At 36.6% G+C, this 8,031-nt stretch overlaps 1 long non-coding RNA gene across 1 annotated transcript; it reads left to right on the forward strand.

Annotated features, from left to right (window-relative positions):
- Window positions 1-976: 976 nt before the first annotated feature.
- Window positions 977-7,541, forward strand: LOC149933409 (uncharacterized). Its single transcript, XR_016473134.1, has 3 exons — window positions 977-1,098; window positions 6,944-7,260; window positions 7,370-7,541. It is a non-coding gene; the product is annotated as an uncharacterized LOC149933409 (long non-coding RNA).
- Window positions 7,542-8,031: the final 490 nt, after the last annotated feature.

The following is an 8,031-nucleotide window of genomic DNA, read 5'->3' on the forward strand; positions in this document are numbered from 1 at the left end:
ACGGTCGAAAGCAGTAAAGGAAGTTGTAGCAACCGGGGGGGAAGGCACTCAGTGAATTTGCACTTCAAATTTCGGTACCGCAGCGCCACTACGGCAGTATTTAGTACAATAAATAATAAAACCGGAGAAAAATGGCAGTTACGGTGTTGCGGAGGTGCTAAATTTGGCATTTTGGATATTTAATTGTCTAATATCTGTCAATTAAAAAAAGTGACAGTAATTGGTTACTGTTTCGTGATTTTTTTAGTTAGAATTTGTGGATTCGTTGTTTATTTTCAAAAAGTGAAGAATAAGGCGTTTGTTCTCTAACGTTGCCAAGCCCTAAAGGTAACCAATTCCTTAAGGAATTTTCAAGAATGTTGAACTAAATCAAAATGATTGCCACTTAAAACTGCCGTAGTGGCGCTGCGGTACCGAAATTTGAAGTGCAAATTCACTGAGTGACTTCCCCCCCGGTTGCTTCAACTTCCTTTACTGCTTTCGACCGTCATTATATCTCTAAGTTACGTAGTTTTTATACTCTTTGATTAGTCTAATATATTGTTTGCAAATTTAAATAAAGCGGCATTTTCGCCTAATTTTTTTGAATCTGAAAGTAAAACTAAACCTCTAGACTAGTTTAAACTATATAACAATGTAACACTATTAATGTTTTGTAGTATGTTTACTGTTATTAGACATTTTATATCGATAAAAAGTTAAAAACATTAAAAACCCTTAAAAAGTAATTTATGTTTAAATTTTTATTTTTGCGGGAAAATTTGCAGAAAATTTTCCGCAAATTATTTTTCAGGAAAATTAACAACACTAGTTTATTTTAAAATATTTCGCGCTCAAGTTGAATTTCCCAAGCCACAAGCGTTCGTGGAAACCCGGCTTTACGCACTTGATTGGATAAATAGATAACCAATTCCGGCCAACGAAAAGCTTTTTTTTCCCTTAAATAGCTTAATATAAAAATTTCTCACAGGTATTCTATTCGATCTTGGATTGAGAGAGGCAGTTTTCGAGACAGACTGAGGTGATATGTGTGTGCGAGATATTCCTTTTGACTTCGGTGGATATTCTTGCAAGAGCTCCATATTCGGCGTAGCAATGGTAAGTAGCGACTTAATAGGAAATAGATGTCTTTTTTACTGTCAGATGTTAGACTCGAAAAAAAATTCTTGAAAACCAGTTTATTCCGAAACAAAGTTAAAATTTTTGAAATCTTCCGGAATTCCGGATGGTTTCTTTTCTTTTCAAATGACACAAAGGATTTATTTCAATTTTCTTAAATTGTTGTTTCTGTGGCGGCAGAGGCGGATTAACCCATTCGGCGCCTTTAGGCACATAATTATTTTTGCCCCTTGGCATTGTATGACGGGTTGGTCAGCTAAGTAGGGGCAAGTCAAATACTTCATCCGTGGGGCTTTATCAGAGTTTTGGTGCCCCTAGAAAAATGGCGCCCTAGGCCCGTGCCTACTATGCCTAATGGTTAATACGCCCCTGTGTGGCTGATAGCATATGTAACATAATTACTCATAAGTATGCCACTGTAACTTTATTCCATAAAAAAATCTTAACTAATGGTTTGTTTCACCACGAACCAGTGAAAAGGTGGACTACGCTAAATTTTAACTGGTAATTTATCCTAGTAATTTTGGGAGTCACACTATTGGCTACTGACATACGTATTTAAGCCAACCTCTAGATTGAGAAGGAATTTTTGTGCCGGAATTTTAGTTAGCCCAATGCAGCGTTATTGAAATTCATAAACTCGCTCAGTTTTTGCGAATGAAGTTAATTAATGAGTAGTTTAGAAAAACAAAAGGTTGGGGAAAATGATCAATACGGTTCGGTTCAGTGATCGCTTTCCGAAAATGGAGCAAGTCGTCGAAGTGGGATATTCCACCAGCGTTATTAAAATCCATAACTTCAACCTCGTAGATGCCCCAGAAAAGCTCAACCTGAATTTCAACTATTTTTTCAATAAACTTGCTTCTTTTATTTATTTATTTTAAATTAATTTTAGAACCTGGGTCTCCGAAAACTTAATTAATTTGCCAATTAATTGCATTAACAGCAATAATGGCCGTCGGTTTATCATACGTAGAGCTAATTATGCGATGGCATAATCGGCATTTGAGATTCGATGACGTCAAATATGATCTCTAATATTACGTACGGTACGGATGACGCAATATCTATGAAACAAACCGTTAGTGAAGAAATAGAGCTAGTGGCATACTTATGAGTAATTATTTTACATATGCTGATAGTAATAACTTACCAACGCGATGGTTTTATTAGCTCCTAAATATATTTTTCCGATAACTGGTGTGTCAAGGATATCTTCGACGTTGTCAATGTACCGTATTTTACTAAACGCCAGTTCTCCCTTCATATTACAAAGATAACACTTGTTCAGAATGAAAGCGGCTCCCAATAGCCAGCTAGCCAGGAGTAACCTGCGTGACGGTCGTCGATTCCATTCGTCTTGAGCTGGAATCAGAAATAATGGTCACGACACCGAGTGGTCTAAAAGGGTGGCTTAGTTAGATAGGACTTATAGTGTTGGAACTAGTTGAGAGTGGTTAAGGTGTACTGAGACTGAAATGAAGGATGCAGCGGAGGTATTTTTGAGGGGTCAGGTTAAAGCTAAATCCAGTTCAAAAACGTATATGACTAAAAGCAAACCCTGCGTAGAGGATTGCTATAGCAACAGCCAGGGCCGAATTAACCAATAGGCCGAATAGGCCTGGGCCTAGGGCACCAAGCCTACAAGGGGCACCAAGAGGGTTCGAAAAAAATAAAAGTACAAAACTTTTATCATTTGCTTTTCACAAAATATTTTCCGGAGTAATTTTAGTAAATGCGTTCACCGATATGAACCAAAAATGTTTGATTGTCACATTCTCGGACGGACTGCCATCTAGCCCCTGACGACATACTAAATCTGGCAGAAAAATGAATTTTCCTTCCATTTCTCAATTATAAATTGAGGAAGCGCCTAGCTCGGTTCGCTCGCTATTGAAAGGGGGCACCAAAATTAACTTGGGCCTAGGGCCCCATAAAGTCTTAATCCGGCCCTGGCAACAGCTATAGCAGTGGGCTCCTTTTCCAAGATAGTACAGGGTCGCTGCTGACTGGAGAAAGGCAGGCTGAACTTGGCCAATGTAGTCCTGACTGCAAACTGTATGGGGCAGACAGATAAAATATATGGCACGTATTAGTAGAATGTCCCCAGACAGAAATAGATGATGATATTCGTATCTGGAGGGCCACTAATAACGGACAACCTCAGGAATCTCTACTTGGTTTCAGGGCCGGACTTAGAGATCCTGAGCCCATAGGCAGATAAAGAGTCTATGCCTTCTTTTCACGCGCTGCATTTACTCTTACGCCTGGAACTAGGCTGTGCCTGAATTTCCCTGATTCAGCGTAGAAGTCTGAGCTCTACGGTTATATTACTTGATAAAAGCTCTTAACAATCGTCGACTAAATACGCGATAATTATGCAACATTGCGATTTAAGGCTGCGTCCGTAAACTGCCAGGCAGAAATTTTGGTAATTTTAAAAACAAATCTTCTACCTAGGAATTTCTCCAATATAAATTACGATTGATATTATAGATTTATGCCTTCCAATACAGTAATTACGGTCACTGGAGGGCCCCTTCCAAGGATGGGCCCCTAGGCCACGGCCTAGGTTCGCCTAGGCGGAAATACGGCACTGCTTGGTTTAAAGGAGGACCCTTGGGACCCTGGTGTAGTCTCCCACATACTGTGCTCCTGGAACAAACTAAAAATTGCTTGGCGAAAGACAAACTTGAAATGCTAGTCATTAAGCCCACTACTGCAGAACCTTGATATATCTGTGATTTGTTTTATTCGAGTGTGTTTTTATTCGAGTGTGTTTTTATTCGAGTGTGGTTTTATTCGAGTGTGGTTTTATTCGAGTGTGGTTTTATTCGAGTGTGGTTTTATTCGAGTGTGGTTTTATTCGAGTGTGGTTTTATTCGAGTGTGGTTTTATTCGAGTGTGGTTTTATTCGACTGTGGTTTTATTCGAGTGTGGTTTTATTCGAGTGTGGTTTTATTCGAGTGTGGTTTTATTCGAGTGTGGTTTTATTCGAGTGTGGTTTTATTCGAGTGTGGTTTTATTCGAGTGTGGTTTTATTCGAGTGTGGTTTTATTCGAGTGTGGTTTTATTCGAGTGTGGTTTTATTCGAGTGTGGTTTTATTCGAGTGTGGTTTTATTCGAGTGTGGTTTTATTCGAGGGTGGTTTTATTCGAGTGGGGTTTTATTCGAGTGGGGTGTTATTCGAGTGGGGTGTTATTCGAGTGTGGTGTTATTCGAGTGTGGTGTTATTAGAATATGGTGTTATTCGAGTGTGGTGTTATTCGAGTGTGGTGTTATTCGAATATGGTGTTATTCGAACACTCTAAGAAATTACCGTAACTGAACAGTAATTTCACCGTAAAATTTATAGTAAAATGACCGTATCAATTTTTGCCGTAAAATCAACGGTTTAATTACTGTTATTTATTTAACGGTAAGTTCACATGGAAATTAACAGTGAAAATACCGTTATTTATCCATCGGTAAGTTCACATTAAAATTAACGGTTAAATTGTTGTAGTTTTTTACGGTTATTTCATATTTTAATTAACGGTTAAATATTTATTACCGTAAAACTAAAGGTAAGAATGCAATATTTTTTACAGTAACAAAAGTCAAAATAAAAATGTGAAACGTAGAATAGTAAGTTTATTTAAAAAATTGGCTTTAACGTCAAATAGATGACAAAATTTAATTCAAACATGAACTCGTCGTGAATCCAGGGGCGTAGCGAAACCTCTCTTTTTAGGGGAAAATTTAAATATTGTCAAGGGATGGGTAAAATCTTATAGATGTTCAAAGAGGCTCAGGAAGGGGTTTACAATTTAGTACAGTCAGTGGCGCAGCTAGAAAAATTGTGTCTCAATGCAAAATTTAAAAATGGGCCCCCTCTATTATCTGGCCCTAAATGTAAAAATGGGCCCCTTTTTATAACGCGGGCCCCAAAAAAATGTAAGAATGGGTCCACTTCTATAACGTGGGCCCAAAAGCAAAATGTAAAAATGGAGCCCCTTCTATAACAAAATGCAAAAATTAGGCCATTCCGTAAGGTGGACAAAAAGCAAAATTGCTTAATGGGCCATCACATATAAGGTTCGTCTTAAAGCAATATGGAAAAATGGGCCCTCTTATATGAGGTGGGCCCCACAGCAAAATGGATTAATGGGCCTCTTCTATAATTTGGGCCGCAATGCACTGCACTGGCCTAGTTACGCCACTGAGCACCCAAGGAGTTTGAACATGGAAACCACACCGTTCTGTTTGTCACTAAATAACCGTTTTAAAATTGTAAAATCTACGTCATTTTCACTGTTTTAAAAACAGTAACCATTTTACTTCATGCCCAGTTTGCTTTAAAAAGCAATGGTTAGTGTTTATAAAAGTGCGTAATGACGGAAATATAAACAAATTCTTTAAAGTTTGTTCCAGTGGTCTGTTGTATTAATGCCAGTCATGGTGTATATATAAAATAGAGAGTACCCAAAGAGCCATTTATGCTAAAGAATTGAAACGCAACATCATAATAGTGATGGTTTTAGTTTACTTCTGTAAGAATTGATTTTCGGTTCCAAACATGATACTTCCTTACAATTGATTGAAGCAGTTTGTCTTGTAATCGTTTTAATCTTGATAACATGCCTATCTAAGGTTATTTTCCAACGTACAGATTCTAAGCAGACTGTTGTGTTTGCAGATATGAGCTAAAAGTACATAGCTTATATATGCGAAATACAGCGGGATACATATGGTTTTAAATAAATGTGTATAATACCTTGTCTATAAGTATGTCACATTTGGTTCTAAAGCGTGAAATTCCCCAGCAGAATAAAATAAGCCTATGGAATCTAAACTTGATTGCATTGTTCTGGTGGGAGAATGAAATTTAACAACATGATCACTGTAAAATTCAATTGATTTTCACCGTTAAATTAACATTTTATAAACCGATTTTTAACAGTAATTATTCTATTATTTTAACTTTTTATCTGTTTTAAATTTTACGGTAACGTAGCATTGAATTTTAATGGAAATTATAATTTTTTTAACGGTCAAATTACTGGCAGCTCGTTGCCAGTAATTTGACCATTAAAATTACGGTAATTTCTTACAGTGAATATGGTGTTATTCGAATATGGTGTTATTCGAATATGGTGTTATTCGAATATGGTGTTATTCGAATATGGTGTTATTCGAATATGGTGTTATTCAAATATGGTGTTATTCAAATATGGTGTTTTCCAAATATGGTATTTTCCAAATATGGTGTTATTCAAATATGGTGTTATTCAAATATGGTGTTATTCAAATATGGTATTTTCCAAATATGGTGTTATTCAGATATGGTGTTATTCAGATATGGTGTTATTCAAATATGGTGTTATTCAAATATGGTGTTATTCAAATATGGTGTTATTCAAATATGGTGTTATTCAAATATGGTGTTATTCAAATATGGTGTTATTCAAATATGGTGTTATTCAGATATGGTGTTATTCAAATATGGTGTTATTCAAATATGATTTTGTTCCAATGTGTTTTTCTTTCAAGTATACTTCCAAATAGTTCGAATTTGTATATATTTATGCCTGTATTTTAATTTCGCGCTTCTGAGCTCCGCAAGGAGCCGCTCTGATCAAAAAGAATATAGTTTCAACAACGGCAATAAAAACCTGTAAACCTGGAAGGGAATTAATTTCGTGTATTGTTATATAAACCGATTCCACACGGCTATGGAGAGTACCGGGCGCCATCCCTAGATTCGCTTACGAACTATTAATTCAATACCAAAATTTAGCTAGCTAGCGGTAGTGTCATTACAAAATTTTATCTTCTATGACAGGAATAAATGGCAGCGGGTTATTGAATGGAAAGAGAAAGAAATCGTACGGTTGAGAAGAAGCTGAGACAGGAAGAAGAAGGCGCTGTCCAAGATGCCTGTCAGTGTGTTGGTTCCTCTTTTGAAAAGAAAGGATGCCAGTAGCGAAAACACGCCGAAGAAGACCAAAAGGAGCGTCCAATTCATTGTCCCCAGGGCAATATTGGGCACTAGAACTTGTTGTTTTTCCAGTTGACTATCAAGGCAGCTATAGAAACAGTAACCTTCTTTCGTATTGTAAGCCGCAGTTAAATGCCTGGATAGCTTAACAGTTTTTTCGAGTAAGTTTGTGAACGTATTGTCAAAATAATTTATCAATGTAATGATATCTTTCGAAAGTCGGACATCAACCTAAATGAAAAAGTAAATCAGCTGTATCATCATTTTCAGAAAGCGAGCGATTCTTCCATCAGGAGCGACAACAACGTGCTGGCTTAAACGGTACTTCGACAATGTGGGTGTAATTATGGATTGCACCATGCAACACTAGGTGGTTTCCCGCCTTTGTCTTTACTCGTGCGACATAGAACGGTTTTACTGGTTAAAAGTGAAAATTTCCATTGCTGAAGCAACATTGCAAAATATTTTTTGCACAAAATTTTAAATTGGAAGACTTACTAGGTTTCCAAAGGCCCTTGAAATGCCAAAAACGCGAATTTCTGCCGATGCATGTCGGTAACTATACTAATGCCCATAGCTTGATTTATTTTAGTTTTCAAGCTTCTTTCGAAAGGTTAATTTTATCGAACAAAATAATTACGTTTATTTGTTAAGACACTGTAACCGATAGTGGTTCCAATTTCTATCTGAAAAGGTATATCTGGTATCTGGTTCTTCTACACTTGTTGTAAACAGATAACCGAGCAGATAAAAAACTTCTTCCCCCTTTATTTTATCCACTGAGTTAAAATCTGTTAGTCTTATCTGAATATTTTAACTGGTAAGTATTTATTTTCAAAATACGATAATCAAACCAGTTATCTGCTACAGATTATAGAATAATATTATAAGTTAATGAACATTTTTAGAGAAAGGCACTTTTACTTAGTACA

Source organism: Leiobunum rupestre, chromosome 8, assembly GCF_980474605.1.
Source record: "Leiobunum rupestre chromosome 8, qqLeiRupe1.1.hap1, whole genome shotgun sequence".
NCBI classification, from domain to species: Eukaryota; Metazoa; Arthropoda; class Arachnida; order Opiliones; family Sclerosomatidae; genus Leiobunum; species Leiobunum rupestre.